Source organism: Sorex araneus, chromosome 4, assembly GCF_027595985.1.
Source record: "Sorex araneus isolate mSorAra2 chromosome 4, mSorAra2.pri, whole genome shotgun sequence".
Classification (NCBI taxonomy): Eukaryota; Metazoa; Chordata; class Mammalia; order Eulipotyphla; family Soricidae; genus Sorex; species Sorex araneus.
The window spans coordinates 157,846,103-157,868,113 of NC_073305.1; the positions used below are offsets into that span (position 1 = coordinate 157,846,103).

The 22,011-nt window shown below is 42.2% G+C and overlaps 1 pseudogene; it reads right to left on the minus strand.

Annotated features, from left to right (window-relative positions):
• Positions 1 to 202: 202 nt before the first annotated feature.
• LOC101553607 (60S ribosomal protein L31-like) lies at positions 203 to 592 on the minus strand (annotated as a pseudogene).
• Positions 593 to 22,011: the final 21,419 nt, after the last annotated feature.

A 22,011-nucleotide genomic window follows, 5' to 3' on the forward strand; every position in this document is an offset into this window, starting at 1 on the left:
CGATGGCTGTGTAAATAGCAGTACTCCTACATTAAAACAAATAAAATATTTTTCCAAATTATAAACTAATGTTCTCATACAATCAAACAAATCATACAGATCAGTTTTACTCATTATTTTTGTAGTTGATGTGTGTTCTGGTTGATTCTTTTTAAAAAATTTTATAATTTTGTCAAGTCATCAGTTTAGTTCTCACCCACATTCACTGCAGAATTTTGGAAGTGGTGACGGGCACAATCGTAACCAATGTATGAAGTTGGATGAATCCTCATCCTTGGTATGCTTACTGGAAAAATGTACATGGATTTGGTATGGAATGTTCCATATTCCTTTGGCCCATATAGCTTTGTTGAGACCCATGTCAGTGTGCACATCAGGGAATTCCCATCTCCTTTACAGTGAACTTCCGGATCTCTTTAAGTGCCCTCGGTGCATGCTTCTTAAAACCCACTCCATGGGTGCACTTGTGGATGCTGATCGTGTACTCTTGGGTCACTGACTTGTTGATAGCCAAGTGTCCCTTCTCGCCATTCTTCTTTGCACTGATGGCAGAGAGGCCCCTCTTTTCTCTGTCCTTCTTTTCGAGAGCCATTCTGCCTGGCTCATCTGTTATATATCTACTATTACCAAGGAGTTTGCTAATTACATTAAACAAAGGCAGTTAGAGCATATAATCTTTATTGGTCTATTAACAGATAATTTAGAGCCATTTGTTATGTAATGCAACCCAAGCAGGATCTATTTATCAGGTTTCGGTAAGTTCTCCCAGATAAGGAACCTGATGAGCTATAGGTAGAGGGAGGAGTAATAAAAGTTCCGAAGAGCAAATACCTTTCAAATGGCCAGCTGCTCTCAAGTAGTAGTGGAACTGAGATCTGCCCAAAAGAGTTATGAACAGCAAACTTTCCTTGAAAATCTTTTAAGAAGGGCCTGAGCTATATATAATACAGTGGGTCGGATGTTTGGGTTCCATTTCTGGCATCCAATATGGTCCTCTGAGCACCTCCTGGAGTAATTTCTGAGTACAGAGCCAGGAGTAGCCCTTGACATTGCTGAGTATGACTGCCCCCCCCACGTACACCAAAGCCGAAAACAAACAAAAAACCCTCATAAATATAAGGCCAGTTGTCTTTATGTTGTCATTCACCTTAATACATAACCCTTTGAGATAAAATTTACCTAGGGAACCAGTCCACAAAAGAATTTATTGTTTGTTATGGAGCCCACTGTTCTGTAACTCACCCTTTTTATCATCAGATTTCCCATAATTCTCTGTTCTCTTCTTCATTAAAACATCTTCTTGTGGTGCTGCGGGAATAATATTGGGGGACTAGGGATGGGCATTACCACATGATTGGGCCATCTTCCAATACCCTTGCTTGTTGCCAATAAAGGCTATTCTTGACCCATCACTGTGTCTCCTTATTAATTTGATCTTTCAGTGGCATGGGGTCTGAAACTTGTCACTTACAGACCCATTCTGGTGGAGATTGGTTGTTACATGTACCCAAAACAAGTAAGTGTTTTACGAAGCACAAATAACTCAGCTAAGAATTGTTTCATCAGAATTCATTTATATGCTGTCCAATCTCTTTATGTATTTTATATGATCTTAGCTCTTCTGGGATGCTTTTAATTCTAAGTGTAAGAAAGTAGTTGTGGGTCAGATTGCTACAACAATTTTTGGGAAAGAGACAATTGTAGGGAGCCATTTTACAGAGCTTGGCTCTTATCTTCTGATCAAACAGAAGCTTACTTAGATTCCTGTAGCAAGGTTGCCACTCCAGATCTTACTGATCTTATCTTATCACCATTTGTTTATCACTAGCTGATGCCCATGCAACACCCTGCATTTTACTACTGTTTGTATTGGGGGTCCCGGCATGCATACCATACCACCTCCTCCCAGCAGAGAGGTATAAATACTGTAACTGCCATAGAATAAACTCTTTCTCTCTCCTCCTCCTCCTCCTCCTCCTTCTGGCTCTGCATCTGTTCATTCGGCTGCGTACCCACCTTAGCCCCGAAGGGTCCTCCCTGCTGGACAGGACGGGACCCCCACAGACAATGGGAGGCATCACCCTCCCCAACCTTAAACTTTACTACAAAGCAGTAACAATTAAAACAGCATGGTACTGGAACAAAGGCAGAGACGCAGACCAATGGAACAGGGTGAAATATCCCTACACACAACCCCAAATGTATGATCATCTAATCTTTTATAAGGGAGCAAGAAATGTGAAGTGGAGCAAGGAAAGCCTCTTTAACAAAATGTGCTGGCACAGCTGGACAACCACATGCAAAAGAATGGGCTTAGACCTCGACCTGACACCATGCACAAAAGTCAGATCAAAATGGATTAAATACCTCAACATCAGACCACAAACCATAAGGTACATTGAAGACAAAGTCGGCAAAACCCTCCACGATATTGAAGCTAAAGATATCTTCAAAGATGACACAGAACTGATCAACCAAGTGTAAACAGAGATAAACAAATGGGACTACATTAAACTAAGAAGCTTCTGCACCGAAAAAGATACAGTGACCAGAATACAAAGACAATCTGCAGAATGGGAAAGGATATTCACCCAATACCCACCCAATAAGGGGTTGATATCAAGGGTATATAAGGCACTGGTTGAACTCTACAAGAAGAAAACATCCAACCCCATCAGAAAATGGGGTGAAGAAATGAACAGAAACTTTCCCAAGGAAGAGATACGAATGGCCAAAAGACACAGGAAAAAATGCTCTACATCACTACTCATCAGGGAGATGCAGATCAAAACAACCATGAGATACCACCTCACACCACAGAGAATGGCACACATCCAAAAGAACAAAAGCAACTTCTCTTGGAGAGGATGTGGGGAGAAAGGGACCCTTCTACACTACTGGTGGGAATGATGACTGGTTCAGCCCTTCTGGAAAACAATATGGACGCTTCTCAAAAAATTGAAAATGAGCTCCTATTTGACCCAGCAATACCACTTCTGGGAACATATCCCAGAGAAGCAAAAAAGTATAGTTGAAATGACATTTGCACTTATATGTTCATCGCAGCACTGTTAACAATAGCCAGAGTCTGGAAAAAACTCGAGTGCCCTAAAACAGATGACTGGTTAAAGAAACTTTGGTACATCTATACAATGGAATACTATGCAGCTGTTAGAAAAAATGAAGTCATGAACTTTGCATATAAGTGGATCAACATGGAAAGTATCATGCTAAGTGAAATGAGTCAGAAAGAGAGAGACATAGAAAGATTGCACTCATCTGTGGAATATAAAATAACAGAGTAGGAGAATATAAAATAACAGAGTAGGAGACCCAAGAATAGTAGAAATAAGTACCAGGAGTTTCGCTCCATGGCTTGGAAGCTAGTCTCACATGCTGGGGGAAAAGGCAGCTCAGATAGAGAAGGGAACACCAAGTAAAATCTGGCTGGAGACCACGCGCAGGAAGGGAGATGCATGCTGAAAGTAGACTAGCGACTGAACACGATGGCCACTCAAATACCCCTATTGCAAACCACAACACCCAAAAGGAGAGAGAGAGAGAACAAAAGGGAATACCCTGCCACAGAGGCAGGGTGGGGTGGGGGGAGATGAGATTGGGGGGTGGGAGGGATACTGGGTTAATTGGTGATGGAGAATGGGCACTGGTGGAGGGATAGGTTTTCAAACATTGTATGAGGGAAACACAAGCATGAAAATGTGTAAATCTGTAACTGTAGCCTCACGGTGATTCACTAATTAAAAAATAAATAAATCTTAAAAAAATAATAAAATAGAATAGGTGAACCACATTAATGATTTTCACCACCCTTTCCAACTCTAATATTTATGCTTTTATTTTGTTCTTTTACTTATGAATGAATAAACAAAATCACTGCCCAAATTGTCATATTTCCAATTAAAACTTAAATTTGTCATTTCTTGAAACATTTACTGACCAATAAATGTAAGAATATTTCTGTAAAAGAAAAAAAAAAAGAAAGTGGTTGTGGGAGACCTGGAGTCAGTTGTACCAAAGTTAAAAATATTTTTCACAAATTAAAGCAAAATATTAGAGTCAAGGTAATAGATGAGCTTTCATTAAATTGATGACAGTGGAGGAGGAAAAATGGTTTAAGCTTTAAAAATATAATATGGAGGCCAAGAAGTTGGGTCATTTTGAAGAATTTTCATGGCATGAATTCAAACCCTGCACTCCTGCATGCACCAGGATGATAGTCGCAATCCTAATTTTGTGATCTGAACAAAAAAAATGAAATTAAAACCTGAAATAAAAGTAAATAAGGATGTTTATGAATGTTAATTCTAATAAAGTTGAAGTTGAAGCACCACAAATAATCATTATAATATTCAGTCTTTTGTTGTTGTTATTTAAGTATAATGGTTTGTAAGAGCATAGAAGAGAAAGGAAGGAAATTTCCCAGCTGATAAGAAATTTAAATCCAAATGCTGATCTTTAGTCTTAAACAAAGAATTTATGTTACTCAGTAATTTGTGTTATTTCTAGTAATGTAAATGACATCAATTAAGATTTTTCTTTTTCTTTTTTGTTTTTTGTTGTTGTTCTTGTTGTCCATATCTGGTGGTGCTCAGGGGTTATCCCTGGCTCAGTTAAGCTTTTTCTAATTACATATCACACAAGCCCTCCTCCTCTTCCTTTCCTCCTCCTCCTCAGTCATATTGGTTTTTGGGCCACAACTGGTGTTGATCAGGTCTTCCTCCTAGCTCTGCACTCAGGGATCACTCCTGGCAGACTCAGCGGACCACATGGGATGTTGGGGATCAAACTTAATTTGGCCACATGCAAGGCTGTTGCATGAATACCTTTCTGGCAGAGGCACAGAGACAAGACACGCAAGAGGAATGTATAGAGCACAGAGGGCCAATGAATGGATCTGGCTCGAGGCAAAGAGCAACTGCCAGAGGCCTCTTTTTATTCTATGTTTTATGAGTTATATCCTAACGACGGGCTGGAGCTATAGCACAGCGGGTAGGGCATTTGTCTTGAATGCGACCGACCCGGTTTCGATTCCTCCACCCCTCTTGGAGAGACTGGCAAGCTACCGAGAGTATCTTGCCTGCATGGCAGAGCCTGGCAAGCTACCCATGGCATATTCAGTATGCCAAAAACAGTAACAACAGGTCTCACAATGGAGACATTACTGGTGCTGGCTCGAGCAAATCCATGAGCAAGGGGATGACAGTGACAGTGATCCTAATGACTTCATCACAGAGAAAGACTCACTAACAAGAGTACAAACAGTTATAGGATAAGCATTTGTCAAAGGAACATCAGAGTATACATTGTCTTGTCAAAGATATGTTGTCAAAGCTATTTTGTAATGATTTGAAATGTCAGAGAAAGATATGGAGGTGGACATGTAAGTTCTACAGATTACGTCCCCCACATTCTCGTGGTCAGTTACACATAGGCCAAAGAGAAGGTTCATACTGATACTTGAAGTTCAAACCAGATTAAGGATGTGAAAGAGAAGGGGAGACTGCTGCTTTGTACTGCCAAGATAACGTATGACCAGGTGGGCGTATGAGAGCATGCTATACTTCTCCAGATCATCTGAACTTACAACTTTTGCTTACCCACTTAATGTAAAAGTGGGGCCTCGGTTCTGCTTTCTGTGTACAGGGCAGTGTCCAGAGGCTTGTCCTAATGTCCTGGCTTAGCAACAACATTCTACCTGCTGTGATATCTCTCTGGCCCCTCACACAAACATTTCTATGTTGTTGGAATATAGCTCTAAACATTTTAGGTTTAAAATCGGTTTGTCCTTCCTCCCTGATTGCAGGGAGCTTAGGTTTATTGGGTTACACCTGTCACAGTGCGTCTGAGATACTCCCATTCCTGGAATATAGCTCTAAACATTTTAGGTTTAAAATTGGTATGTCCTTTCTTCCTTGCCACAAGGAGCTTAGGTTTTTTGGATTACACCCATCACAGTGTTCCCAAGGCTCTCCTGTGGGGGTCCCATCCTGTCCAGCAGGAAAGACCCTTCGTGGGGCTGAGAAAGGGACACAGCCAAATGAATAGATGCAGAGTAGAAAGCAGAAAGAAAGAGGAAAGCTTTATTCTACTGGCAGTTAAAGCACTTATACTTTTCTGCTGGGAGGAGGTGGTATGGTATACATGCCTGGACCCTCAAACAAACAGGAGTAAATTACAGATTGTGAAATGTCCATTTAACACATCATGCATGTGCATTGGCTTGTGAAAACAATGGTGGAACAGTAAGGTCAGTACGGTCAGTAATGGCAACCTTGTTACAGGAAATTTAAGCAAGCCTCTGTTTTACTAGAAGTTAAGAGCCAGGCTTGTAAAATGACTCCCTACACTCTCCCATTCCTCTTTGCCCTTAGTTTCTAGCACCTCAAAAGCAGGGTCCTGATAAAATGACTGGATGGATCCAGGGCAAGTTGTGAGCTACACTGGCATGGAAATGGGCCCGGCCAAGCGCCGAAATACTTAACTATAAGCTAAGAGCATGGACAAAAATTTTTTTAAATTTTTTTAATTTTTAAATTAGTGAGTCACCATGAGGGTACAGTAACAGATTTACACATTTTTATACTTGTGTTTCCCTCATACAATGTTTGAGCACCCCTCCCTCTATCAGTGTCCATTATCCACCACCAGTGAACCCAGTATCCCTCCCACCTCCCAATCCCATCTCCCCTCCCCCTGCCTCCCCCCCTCCCCCACCTCTGTGGCAGAGCATTCCCTTTTGTTCTCTCTCTCTCCTTTTGGGTGTTGTGGTCCGCAATAGGGGTATTGAGTGACCATCGTGTTCAGTCTCTAGTCTACTTTCAGCACGCATCTCCCCTCCCGAGCGGTCCTCCAACCAGAGCTTACTTGATGTTCCCTTCTCTACCTGAACTGCCTTTTCTCCCAGCATGTGAGGCCAGCTTCCAAGCCATGGAGCCATCCTCCTGGTACTTATTTCTACTATTCTTGGGTGTTAGTCTCCTACTCTGTTATTTCATATTCCACAGATGAGTGCAATCTTTCTATGTCTGTCTCTTTCTGACTCATTTCACTTAGCATGATACTCTCCATGTTGATCCACTTATATGCAAAATTCATGACTTCATCTTTTCTAACAGCTGCATAGTATTCCATTGTATAGAATGTACCAAAGTTTCTTTAACCAGGCATCCGTTCTCAGGCACTCAGGTTTTTTCCAGGTTCTGGCTATTGTAAACAGTGCTGTGATGAACATATAAGTGCAAATGTCATTTTGACTATATTTTTTTGCTTCTCTGGGATATATTCCCAGAAGTGGTATTGCTGGGTCAAAGAGGAGCTCAATTTCTAATTTTTTGAGAAGCATCCATATTGTTTTTCAGAAAGGCTGAACCTGTCAGCATTCCCACCAGCAGTGTAGAAGGGTCCCTTTCTCCCCACATCCTTTCCAACAGTGGTTGCTTTTGTCTTTTTGGATGTGTGCCATTCTCTGTGGTGTGAGGTGGCATCTCATGGTTGTTTTGATCTGCATCTCCCTGATGATTAGTGATGAAGAGCATTTATTCCTGTGTCTTTTGGTCATTCGTATCTCTTCGTTGGGAAAATTTCTGTTCATTTCTTCGCCCCATTTTCTGATGAGGTTGGATGTTTTCTTCTTGTAGAGTTCAACCAGTGCCTTATATACCCTTGATATCAACCCCTTATTGGATGGGTATTGGGTGAATATCCTTTTCCATTCTGTAGATTGTCTTTGTATTCTGGTCACTGTATCTTTTTCGGTACAGAAGCTTCTTAGTTTAACGTAGTCCCATTTGTTTATCTCTGTTTTCATTTGGTTGATCAGTTCCGTGTCATCTTTGAAGATACCATTAGCTACAATATCATGGAGGGTTTTGCCGACTTTGTCTTCAATGTACCTTATATATTGTGGCCTAATGTTGAGGTCCTTAATCCATTTTGATCTGACTTTTGTGCATAGTGTCAGGTTGAGGTCTCAGCCCATTCTTTTGCATGTGGTTGTCCAGTTGTGCCAGCACCATTTGTTAAAGAGGCTTTCCTTGCTCCACTTCACATTTCTTGCTCCCTTATAAAAGATTAGATGATCATACATTTGGGGTTGTGCATAGGGATATTCCATCCTGTTCCATTGGTCTGCAGCTCTGCCTTTATTCCAGTACCAGAGCATGGACAAATTTTGTCATGACCCAAAAACAACTGGACAAGGACCCTACTTAGGGTTAAGAAGGGTTCGTCTGAGTTCAATAGGACAGGGAATGGAGATCCTCTGTTCGTATCCCCTGTCTTCGTGGACTCAGCAGCCCACAAACCACCTCTGGCTGGCACCAGATAATCTCGTCATGAGCCACCATCCATATTGCACGTCCTTGTCTCCCAGAAGGGAGCATAACATGACGCTCACCATAACCATGCCATTGGACCCCGCACCAGATTATTTCACTCGGGACGCCCCAGAATGGGGTGGGTAAGAGCCTTCCCAGCTCCAAGGGACCTAATCCCAGCAGCCAAAAAACCTCCAGAACTCAACCGCTGCCATTCTCAAGGCCACTCTCCACTTTTGTTTTCTGCAAAGAGGAATTCCTTGCTCCAGCCTGAGTCCAAGGCTCAGGAGTAATCAGGTTGCAGGAATCACCTCCCAGAAGTGCAGATCAAGTGGACTTCAGATTAGGTCTGATGGCTGCATCATGGGACTGGTGGGATGTGAACTTCTGTGCTATGGAGATGCTTGCAGCAGACTTTACCAGTCCTGACCCCTGTCAGACATTTCTGGGTACTGGAGGCTAAGGTGAATTGAGTAAGGAGGTAGAAGAACTCTTTTCTTGAATCTATCTCCCTAACCCTCCGCTGTACTATGGCATAATATTTATTGTTTGAGACTTTTCCTACTTATTGATGTGGGCCTACATTGCTATGAACTTTTCTATTAACACTGCTGTTTTTTTTGTAAGGAGGGTGGTGTCGGGCCACACAGCACAGGGCTTAGGGCTTATTCCTGGCTCTGTGCTCAGGGCCCATTACTAGCAGTCCTCAAGGGACCATATGTGGTGCCAGCAATTAAACCTGCGCTTACCCCTAGACACCACATGTGGGTCCAGGTATCGTGGCACAATACATGGTGTAAGGAATCAAACCTGGGTTTGAAAGTGCCAACCACTCTGCTATTTCTTTTGTCTTTTTTTTTTCTTTTTGGTTTTGGGGTCATACTCAGTAGTGCTCAGGGGTTAGTCCTGGCTCTGAATTCAGAAATTACTGCTGCCGTAATTCACAGTGGAGAACTGTGAAAAGAAATTGAGAGTGGAGAAGCCAGAAGCCACTGCTGCGTGTGAGTTGGGGTATGTGGTGATGAAGGAGGTAGACTTGAGAAAACAGTGCTTCCATCTTTCTTCTTGACCCATATCAGCCACCTAGGAAATGCCTAAAGTGGATCAGGACTGGTAAAGTCTGCTGGAGCATCATGTGGCATAGTCACTTGCATCCCACCAAGCCCATGAGACACCCATTAAGCTGTGCCTAAAGTGCACTTATTCTGCACCACGTGGATGGACCCTGCCACCCAATTCCATGAGGAACTTTGGACTCAGGCTGGGCAGAGCAATTACTCTTTGTCAGAAAGTCAATCCTAACCTGGACACAGGCATTCTGGGTCTGTTGATTTGCCTCACAGAAAATAATTTCAGGGGCAGATGATATAGTTAAGCAAAAAACTATATCATCAGTTTTTAATTGAAGGAAAGTTAGAGAGATATGAGGGGAGAGAAGGAGAGACAGATATGTGTTCAAGAGAGACCACAAGCTTCTCCAGAGGGGGAATGACAGAGAATTTTTTTGGGGGGTGGGGAAAAGTTTATATACAATTTCTTCAAATAAGAGGGCTGGAAAAATAGTGCAAAATTAAGGAACTTGACTAGCACACGGCTGCAGCTGCAACACTGGTTTAAATTCTGGCATCACATATTGTCCCCTGAGTACTGCCAGGGTTACCTCTGAGCATAAGGAAGGACTTGGTGTGGGCCTAAGCATCACTGGGTGTGACCTCCCTCGTAAACTACAATTAAAGCAGAGAGTTTTCCTCTTGAGAATTTTGACCAAAGGTGGGCATGTGAGTCATCAGTAGAGCACATGACTTCCGTGTGTGAAGTCCAGGTTTAGATCCTTGATAACACACACATACACACACACACACACACACCCACACACACACACGCATGCTCACGCACACACACATATACACACACTCACACCTCACACTCACACTTAAACTCACACACCCACTTCCTGGCCCACTCTTCCATTTTACCCCCTTCCTCCTGTAAATTCCACTGATCTCTGGCAAATTAATAATCTATAGAAAGTTTTTAAGACCCGAAGCTTGGGGTAAGGTACTGTCTTGTCTACAGCCAACCCAGGCCCCATCCCTGGCACCTAATGTGGTCCCCCAAGTCTCCCCACACCAAGTCAGGAGTAAGTCTTCAGTAAAGTCAGGTATGGTGCCAAAACAAAGGAAAAAAGTTTTTCTCCAAATTATCTTGGCTAGGAGTTCTCTGCATACATAAAAGCTAAACAGGTTGTTGTCACAGGAAAAGTCTTACACTCTTGATATGGTTCTTTCATACCTTTCATATTCTTATCAAGACGTCTAGAATCTCTTTCTCTAAGGTGAGAAAGTCTCTTTCCCGCACGGAGAGTCTCTTGCCCGCATGCCTGGGTGTCTTCCCCGGGGCCCCTCGAAGGGGATGGGATCCAGCTTCCCTCCCCAACCCAAGCAGAGCTCCCGGCGGCTGAAGACCACCAGAACCTAGCTACAGCTTGCTCGAGGCCCCTCTCCATACATTCGGATGGGCCTCACACATGAAGGTACTGGCAGAGGAACCCAGGTGTGTGTAATCCCATCAACGGCCAACATCCAGAGACTTAAAAGCAAGCTCCCAGAATATCCTGTAGCCTACTTCTCCCTCTGGGAGAAATTGGCAAGCTTCTGAGAGTTTTCTGCCTACATGGGACAGCCTTGCAAGCTTCCCATGGTGTATTCATATGCTAAATCCAGTAACAAGCTGGATCCCATTCCCCTGACCCTGAAAGAGCCTCCAGTGCGACATCATTGGGAGGGCCGAGTCGAGTTGAGAGAGACTTCTAAGATCTCAGGGAAAGAACAAACGGAGAGGTTACTGAGCCCGCTAGAGAAATCAATGATTAACGTGATTTCCTGATTGTGATCGTGATCTCTAAGGTGTCTACCCTGTCTGAGTGAGGCTCTGGATTTCTGCATCTGAGTAGTGCCTCAATTTCTTCATCTTCAAAGAGCTCAGGATTTGCATCTCAAAGGAATGTATTCCTCATGCCTCTAGGCTACACAATTATTTATTATTATTTTTAATTTTTTATTGAACCACAGTGATATACACGTTTACAAAAGTATTTATGATTGAATTTCAGTCATGTAATGTTCTAACACCTGTCCTTTACCAGCATACTTTTCCCAACACCAATGATCCCAGTTTTCTTCTCCTCCCCCACCCTGCACTTCCATCCTTGCCCCCTCCTGCCACTATGGCTTTTGCTCTTTGTCTCTCTGTCTCCCTGTGTCTGTTTCTTTCTTTCCCTGTCTCTGTCTCTCTGTCTCTGTCTCTGTTCTCCCCCACCCTCATTGGGCCTTACAGTTTGCAATACAGATAATGAAAGGTTATCAGGTATAATCCTTTACCTACTTTCAACACTCGGTTCCTGTCCAAATTATTTTCCAACTATTATTGTCCTGTGAGTTCCTTCTCTACCCTAACTGCCCTTCGTCCCCTCCCCCCCTGCCCCCCCTTGACTCTGTGGCCAGCTTCCATCCATTGAACAGTCCTCCTGGCCCTTAATTACTTGGTAATTGTAGGGAGACATTTTACAGAGCTTGACTCTTATCTTCTGATCAAACAGAAGCTTACTTAAATTCCTGTAGCAAGGTTGCCACTCCTGATCTTACTGATCTTATCTTATTGCCATTTGCTTATCACTAACTGATGCCCATGCCTGATCTGCATTTTACTACTGTTTGTATTGGGGGTCCCAGCATGCATACCATACCACCTCCTCCCAGCAGTGAGGTATAAATACTGTAACTGCCATAGAATAAACTCTCTCTCCTCCTCCTCCTTCTGGCTCTGTGTCTGTTTATTCAGCTGTGTCCCCTCCTCAGCCCCATGAAGGGTCCTCCCTGCTGGACAGGACAGGACCCCCACAGGTTATTAGTATCATATATATCTATATATAATATCCCACAAATGAATGCAGCAATTCTATACCTGTCCCTCTCCTTCTGACTCATTTTATTCAGCATGATATTCTCGATGTCCATTCATTTATAAGCAAATTATATTACTTCATTCTTCCTAATAGCTGCATAATATTCCATTGTGTACATGTGCCATGGTTTCTTTATCCATTTGTCTGTTCTCGGGGAACTGGGTTTGTTTCCAGATTCTGGCTATGGTGAATAGTACTGCAGTGAATATAGAGGTGCAGATGACGTTTCTGCTGTGTGTCTTTGGGCACACAAGGTATCTTCCCAGAAGTGGTATTGCTGATATAGAGCAGCTCCCTGAACCATCACTCTCAGGGGATGAAGATGCACACCATTTGGGTCACTGTACTCTCCATCCCCCAAACTTGGTGTGCTCAGTGAGATGTTGGTGGGGCTATGCGTTGGCATATTCATGGTCCTCTTAATCGCCCTCTGGGCCTTCTTCTTCTTCTTCTTCTTCTTCTTCTTCTTCTTCTTTTTTAAGCTTAAGTAGAATAATTTTCTTTTCTTTCTTTCTTTCTTTCTTTCTTTCTTTCTTTCTTTCTTTCTTTCTTTCTTTCTTTCTTTCTTTCTTTCTTTCTTTCCTTCCTTCCTTCCTTCCTTCCTTCCTTCTTTCTTTCTTTCTTTCTTTCTTTCTTTCTTTCTTTCTTTCTTTCTTTCTTTCTTTCTTTCTTTCTTTTTCATTGAATCACTGTGAGAAAGACCCTTATGAAGCTGTTCATGATTAGGTTTCAGTCATACAGTATTCCAACACCCATCCCTCCACCAGTGTACATTTCCCGGCACCAGTGTCCCCAGTTTCCCTTGCATCATTCCCCCCCCCCCACCTGCCTCTATGTCAGGCACTTCTCTCTCTCTCTCTCTCTCTCTCTCTCTCTCTCTCTCTCTCTCTCTCTCTCTCTCCTTTTAGGCATTATGGTTTGCAATACAGATACTGAAAGGTTTTTACGTATATCCCTTTATTCATTTTTAACACTCAGTTCTTGTCCAACATGATCATTTTCAACTATTATTGTCATACTAGTCCCTTCTCTATCTTACCTACCCTCCGTCCCACACACACTTCTGATAGATTTCAACCATTGACCTCCTAGCCCTTGTTTTTTCCTGGGTCTTCTGGAACCTTTTTGAGGCCCATAATTTTGGGGTAACATAGACATGCCTGCTATTCTTCAATAGATTTTGGTTTCATTATATATATATTATATATATATATTTATTTATAAACCTTGCATTGCTTAATCCATGAGTAATAATTGTGGTGTAGGCAGGTAGATTTAAGGAAGGGTCCCCCACTCCCTTCATGGCATGAAATTCCTGGGAAGTAATAAAGCCACCAGCCCTAAGTCTGAGTCACCTTGTGGATACAGAAAGCAAGATCTGATAAAACCTTCTCCAGCAACAGACCTTGAAAAGTCTTGACCCCTCCCTATAAGAAAGGGCCTGAAGGAACATTCTTGAGAAGACCAAATTCCTTCCTTTACTCTCACTAACCCTCAGTTAGCCCTGAGCAGAGAAAGCTCCAAGAGAAGAGTCAGCAGGAACAAAGGTCAAGAAAAGCAGTTTTCAAAGAGGAAGATCAAACTCCCAACTCTACCCACGAGGGAACCCGCCACTAGCAATGGATTTAGCTAGAGATCTCCATGTGAGTTTTTGGCTATTAACCCTAAGTGCTTTAGGCTTCATCAGTGAATTACCCCTTTCCTCCTACCAGAGAAGTTTACCATGCTCCTGCTAGCACCCCTAATTAAGTTAAAGTCTATCTTCAACCTTTCCTTAGTGCTGGATATTAACCCTAAGTGCTTTAGGCTTCATCAGTGAACTGCCCCTTCTCCCAGAGAAGCTTATCATGTTCTTGCTAACATCCCTAGTTTAGTTAAAGTCTATCTTTAACCTTTCCTTTGCCTTTCACCTCTCATTGTGACAGTTCCCCAAGTCAGTCTTGATTACTGATAAGCCAAATCTTTCTGGTAATTCTGAACTTTATATTTGTATTGCTTCGTACCTGTTTTTCTATTTCCCATAGTCTTTTTATATTTTACTATAGAGCAATGTTCTTTGGTTAAACCCAGAAAGACCATGAATGCTATGCCCCTAATATTTGGGAGTTGATTGAATCTGAAACATATCTACTCCTGGGCACAATTACTTGGTCGCAATTACTTGACTCTGGTCTCAGTTGTTGTAGTTTCTAATGATGTAGGTGGACCCTATGGGTGACTCCATGAGTCAGAAGGAGAGAAGGAAGGTCATTTTCTCTCGATCCGCCTCTGCCACCTGAGACCCAGGGCTTTTGAAGGGAAGAATAGGACTGGTAAAGTCTGTGATGAGTCCCTGCTTGGCACGGGCCTGGGCCCTGCCAGTCCCACAAGATGGATGTCAGGCCACACCTTCAGTCCATTTGGTATTCTTGGCATGGGAGTAGATCCCTGATAGGTGGGGAGCCAGGGACTCAGGCTGGAGTGAAGATTCGCTCTTTGCAGGAAAGGAGAAACCAGCCCCAGGCCTTACCCAGGGTTTTCAGGGTTCTTGTCTTGCTCACAGAAAAGAATTTCGGAGTAGACAAGCAATGAAGTAAAACAGATTTTATTTCGAGGGATTTTGAAGCTGTGAAAGGGGTGAGAATGAAAGAGAGAGAGTAATGTGTTCAAGAGAGAACGAGGGATTCTCCAAGGGAGGAGAGAGCCCCTACACAAATCCCCAACATTAGATAGGAAAGCATGAAAGCACACATCTCAGAGTGGAGATGCAGGCGACAAATGTGCTCAGGCACCCCATGTACTCAGCCACACGGGCACAAGCAGCATGCCGGCTCGGGCAGCCTATGGGCAACCTGTCTTTGTTGAAGGTGGCTTTTATAGGCTCTTCTTGGGTTGTCTTGACCTGGAAGTTCTGGAGCCTTCTCAGGGCTGGATCATATTCTAATCAGATTAAGGGAGAGGTCTGAGGGTTTGAGGAACTTCATGGGGATGGGGTTCAATCTCCTCAGGGTGCGCTGCTGAAGGTCTCTTATCAGCTCTCTATTTTCTGTATCCACAGGGTAGATCAGCCTTAGAATTTTCCTGGAAGGAATTTTGTTGACCTAAATTCCATTGTCGAGGGCCTTTCCCTGTCTACCTGCCTACATCACTAACACCCCAAAAGGTGGGACTATGGGTCTCACTGTGGGACTGGGATAGACCTGGGGAGAATGGTAAAGATACCTCAGTATCGAAATGGGACTTTCTAGAAAGCATAAATGTACACACTTGGTATAAGCTGTTATGGCTTACGAGACAGAATCCCCATGGGAAAGGACAAACTTTACTGGCCTGAAGAGTCAGTTTGGGATTTATGGTAAAAACCTTGTTTGCTCTTAGAGCCCAGAGAACTAAGTGCTGAAAGTCTTGCTTGCTCTCAGCCCAGAGAATTAAGTGTTGAGACCTTTGTCTCTTCCTGCGTTTATCCAAACAACTCCAAGTACTGATAATTTATACAACTAGAGGGAAAGATAAAAGCAATGCAGATGTCCCTGGGAGACGGAGTGTCTCCTTGAGTTAATCTCCCCAAGAGAATTTCCTCCACCAAATGTTCATCTATGTAAATGATCAATCACATCTATATCCTTACCTCAACCTTGCTTCAGATGTTTTATAAATATGCTAGCAGCGGCTCTGCATTAAATGAGCCATTTTCGCCATCAGGGTGTGTGTCTCTCTGTGACTCTGCTGAGGAGATACGGGGAGGTGTGGAGACAGCTCTGGGCCACCGAAAGTGCATGCACAGCAGCAGCCCATGCATTTCACTTTGTGTACTCACCCAGTGAAAGCCACCTTGAACAAAGGAAAGGCGGAAAAATGCTGTTCCAGCCCATGTGCTGGTTATGCCAATGTGGCTGAGTACATGTGGCATCTGAGCACACATGGCCCCTGCATCTCCCCTTCTGAGATGTGTACTTTCCTATTTCATGGTGGGATGTGTGTAGGGCCTCTGTCTGCCTCTGGGGAAGCCCACGTTCTCTTGAGTGTGTTACTCTCTCTCACTTCCTCTCCTTCCTTCCCTTTCCTCAAAACACTCCAAATAAATCTGTTTTACTTCACTGCTTGTCTCCTCTTGAAACTTTTTTCTGTGAGGCAAGACAAGATAACCCTGGGTAATGCCTAAGACTGACTTTCCTTTCCTGCAAAGAGTCTGTGGCTCCTGGAGAATTTGGGTGGTGGGGATCAACTCCCCTGTCAAGAAGACCCAGTGGACATCAGGTGTCACTTGATGGCCACCTGGTGGGGCTGATGGGGCTCTGGTCCATGTTGGGCAGATATTCATTGAAGGCTTTATCAGTCTTAGTCTCCCAGCTGGCCTGAGGTGGCAGAGGATGGGGAGAAAGTGATTGTCTCTCTCCTCCTGCCTCACACAAGCCACCTGTGCCTACCAACCTCAGTTGTAGGAACAAAACAATTGTAGAATATAATTATAGATTTACAGAGAATTTACATAGACTGAACATGAAAAGTCTTCTAATTGAATTAATTATTTTTTTATTTCTAGGTGTTTCATGATAGGGTTTCAGTCATACAATATTCCAACACCTGTCCCTTCACCAGTGTACATTTCCCACCATCAATGCCCCAAATTTCTCTCCTGTCACTGGCCTCCCAGCCTACCTCTATGGTAGGCACTTTTATTCTCTCCCACATACTTTTTTAAAAAAATATTTATTTTTAAATTTGATTGAATCACTGAGATATAATTACAAGCTTTCATGTTTGAGTTATAATCACACAATGATCAAACACCCATCCTTCCACCAGTGCACATTTCCCACCACCAATATCCCTGATATGCCTCTCCCCCTTTCCAACCCTCCCACTCTATGGCAGAAAATATTCCCCATACGCTCTCTCTACTTTTTGGAATTATGATTTATAATACAGATACTGGGAGGTTATCATGTTTGGTCCTTTATCTACTTTCAGTATACATCTCCCATCCTGACAGATTTCTCCAACCATCATTTTCTTAGTGATTCCTTCTCTATTCCAGCTGCCTTCATCCTCTGCTCGTGAGGCAGGCTTCCAACTATGGAACAATCTTCCAGGCCCTTGTATCTACTGTCCTTGGGTGTCAGTCTCATGTTATGTTATTTTATACTACACAAAAGAGCTCAGCCCTTTTATATCTATCCCTCTCTTTTTGACTCATTTCATTTAGCATGATACTCTCCATGTCTATCCACTTATAACCAAATTTCATGACTTTATCTCTCCTAACAGCTGCATAGTATTCCATAGTGTAGATGTACAAAAATTTCTTTAACCAGCAGTCTGTTCTTGGGCACTTGTGTTATTTCCAGATTTTGGCTATTGTGAACAGTGCTGCAATGAAAATAGAGGTACAAATGTCATTTCTACTGTGCTTTTTTGCACCCTTGCGATATATTCCTAGAAGTAGTATTGCAGGGTCATATGGAAGCTCAATTTCTAGTTTTTGAAGGAATGTCCATATTATTTTCCAGAAAGGCTGGACCAGTCAGCATTCCCACCAACAGTGAAAGAGCGTCCCTTTTCCCCCACATCCACAACAGCACTGGTTGCTTTTGTTCTTTTGAATGTGTGCCAGTCTCTGTGGTCTGACAGACTTTTTAATATTACAAAATTTCAATGAATTTTCTATAACTAGGCCTTTTTATTTGACCATGTACACTTATAAAACCTGAATAAAATGCAAGAAATCATTTTCTTCACAAATGCTAATTCTGGTTCTCAAACAAACCTGGTAGTGCAGTAGAATGGTATTTTGCAAGTTAACACTGCAGCACTATAGCACTGTTGTCCTGTTGCTCAGGAGTGGGCACCAGTAACGTCTCCATTGTGAGACTTGTTACTGTTTTTGGCATATCGAATACGCCATGGGGATCTTGCCAAGCTCTGCTGTGCGGGCGGGATACTCTTGGTAGATTGTCGGGCTCTCCAAGAAGGACAGAGAAATCTAACCCAGGTCAGCCGCGTGCAAGGCAAACGCCCTACCCGCTGTGCTATCGCTCTAGTCCTATTTTGCAAGTTAGATATATAAAAACATTCATATAACCAAGTTGCCAAAGTCAAGAAAATAAATAAGTGAAAGCTCTTCTGGAATAGGGGGTGGTTTCATGACAACCAGCTACAAAACACATTCTCCACATTTGCAACTGGAAATGAGGGTGGTCTTAGGATCTGCTCTCTTTAACAAATTTATGACAAATTTATGACAAATTCCACTTTGGTTAGAAAGGAAGGGAAATGAGAAAGCACAAAAAGTTTGAGGAAAAGAAGGAAGAGAAGATGTACTACTATCTTTCTGTGTGGTATAAGTTTAAGCAGAGGAAATATGTTCATATTTTTCTTATCAAAGCAAAATTCATCCCCCTGATAAATGTCAATGTCCCAGACCTCTAATCCTGAAAATTTGCTAAATCATATGACAAAGGAAAATAAATTTTTTCAGCTGTAATTAAATAGATAATTATCTTACCTTAAAATAAGTAATTTACAATGAATTATCTTGGCCTAAAGTACTCAAAAAAGTCTTTAAAGGTAGAATAAGGTTCAAGAGAAGAATCAGAGGTGATGATCTTACAAGAAAAGTCAGAAGGTAAAGAAGTAAAGTCATTGGCTAAGGAATGTGGGTAGTTTCCTGAAGGTGGACAAGGCAGTGAGATAATCTCTCTTATTACTTCCAGGAAGGAATGCTGCTATTCTGATTTTAACTTAGTGAGATTTATATCAGTATTCTTATTTTTCTTTTTTCTTTATTTTTTTTTCTCTTTGGGTCACACCCGGTGATGCTCAGGGGTTATTCCTGGCTCTACACTCAGGAATTACACCTGGCGTTGCTGGGAGGATGTCAGGGATTGAACCTGGATTCTTTCATGTGCAAGGCAAATGCTCTACCTGCTATACTATAACTCTGGTCCCAGAATTCTTACTGTCATAGGTGGCTTGATACAGTTGGGAATGAGCAAGGATGACTTGAGAAAAGAGTGCTCACATTTCTACAGCTTCCGTGATGCAGTCTTCAAGTTGTGACTGAATAAATAAAGGAGTGACTGTGACTGAAAATAAAAGAGTCCCCTTATTTTCTATGACATGGGTGATAATTGCTGCCACTGCAGTGCTCTGGAGCTATGGGATCAGGCTGGATCAAGGAATTGCTCCGTAGGAAGCTCAGTCCTAACCTTGGCATAGGTTTTCTGGGTCCGTTGCCTTCATTTACAGAAAAGAATTTCAGAGACTAAAGAGACAATAAAGTGGGTAGGGCACTTGCTTTGCATACAATCAGGACATGTTCTATTTTCAGTATCCCATATAGTCCCCCTAGCACTCCCAGGATTAATTCCTGAGTTTAGAGCCAGGAGTAATCTCTGAGCATCTCCAGATGTGGCTCCCAACAGAAAAGGATTTCAGGAGGAGGTAAAATAATGAAGCAAGATCATTTTTATTGAATAAAATTAACTTCAAAAGATGTGTGTGCTTTTTTTTTTAATGTCACACAATATTTACTAGCAATGTAACCGCATTCTCTCTTTCACTTTGTCAATGCCAAAAGTCTGAATTTTAAACAGATCCTTGGGCTTGTGGCTCATATTCATCAGCAAACTTTATTCTTATGCCTGCCTCACTCTAGTAGCTTTCCTAAAGCTTACTTTTATCACAAAGCTGTGAGTCTTGGTTTTTTTTTTCTTTTTGGGTCACAGCCAGTGATGCTCAGAGGTTAACCCAGGCTATTCACTCAGGAATTTCTCTTGGAGATGCTGAGGGGACCATATGGGATGCCAGGGATTGAACCGGGTCAGCCGCATGCAAGGCAAACAGCAAACACCCTACCCACTGTACTATTGTTCCAGCCTCTCAGTGAGTTTTTTAAATTCAAATCTAAACTTGGCTTTATCAGAATGTTTCAGGAAAACATTAGGGAGTGGGTAAGTAATGGGCAAAATTTTTCTATGCCTTTCCAAATTTTGTCTGGTATCTTTTTTTTCTAATTTTCTTTTTGATATCATGAATTTATTGGTGCCAAGAATTAAAGGTCTTCACAACACCTAATTAGAGAGAGAGAACAAAAGGAAATACCCTGCCACAGTGGCAGGGTGGGGTGTGGGGAGATGGGATTGGGGTGGTGGGAGGGATGCTGGGTTTATTTGTGGTGGAGAATAGGCACTGGTGAAGGGACGGGTTCTCCAACTTTGTATGAGGGAAACATGAGCACATAAATGTACAAATCTGTAACTGTACCCCCACGGTGATTCACTAATTAAAAAATAAATAAATTTTAAAAAAAGAATTAAAGTTCTTCTAAATCAGACTGTTGTTTTTTTTATCACGAAACCAATGCAAAATAAAAGAAGTAAATAATTAGTGGAAATCTTTATATCCACATGGACTTCTATGCAGGACTGTCTGTAAAAGATCATGGAACACAATTTGTCACTGGTAAACCTATGTCATAAAAATTTGTCAGACATATTTTTTTCTTGATTGGTCTCAGTAATAAGCTTGATACTTTTTCTAAATGTAGCATCATCTCTGTCCTATATATCAACACAATACTTAATGGTGTTTAATCTGATGTTTTTTAATGTTCTTGTAACTAATTATTTCCTAATAAATCTTAAACTAAACATTGTATGCCTTAACAAAATAGATAGCTTTCTAATAAAATGTATTAACAGCTTTCTTCTTGGAATCCTTTCATACTAGCTTTCATAAGAATTTTATTTTTACTTGCACACTTGGCACTGTACCAAGAAGCAAAGAGCAGAAATGTTACCTTTCCACCCTTCGAGCTCAACCCTGGCGACAACTGAGCTACTTTGGACACGAGCAGCTCCCGGAGAGGCCCCCAGACTGGGATGGGAGCCCCTGGCCCATTCGCCACCAGCAGGGCAGGGTTTTTCTCTCCAGGCTTCTCCATATGAGCACCACAAAAGGGAAGTAAAAGCTTTCAGGGATGCAAATACTGGCAGAATTTTCCCTGGACTTCATACAAAAAAAACCAAAACAACCAAAACCAAGCGGCCGCGCGACCTATTATATCTTTATTGTCAGCAATGTGAAAGGGTTCCTTTTTAGCAGGTCTGACTGTGGGGGTTAACTCCAAACAATAATACTGAGTTTTTTGTTGAAATATAGAAGGTAATCAAAGCAGCAACCATTTCTCTAGACTGCAAAATAAGCCATAGCCCCACACCGGCCGACGAGAGGAAATATCCTCCTAGAGACTTTTTAATTCAAACTTTGAACTTTAGTCTTCAAAACTTTGAGAAAACTAATTTCTGTTGTTTAAGCTACCACTTCCAGTGTGCTTTGTTATTACATCCCTAGCAAAGTATAATAGGTTTTTAATTTTAACCCCTGTAGAAAAGTAATAATTTTCTACTGTATTCTAGTACAGTCTGGAGCTATAGCACAGTGGGTAGTGTTTGCCTTGCATGTGGCCGACCGGGGTTCAATTCCTCCGTCCCTCTTGGAGAGCCTGACAAGCTACCAAGAGTATCCTGTCCGCATGGCAGAGCCTGACAAGCTACCCCTGCGTATTTGATATACCAAAAACAGTAACAACAAGTCCCACAATGGAGACATTACTGGTGCCCACTTGAACAAAATCGTTGAACAACGAAACGACAGTGCTACAATGCTACATTATAGTATAATTTTATTTATATCGTTATATGCATAGCACTATATTTAGTTACAACTGAT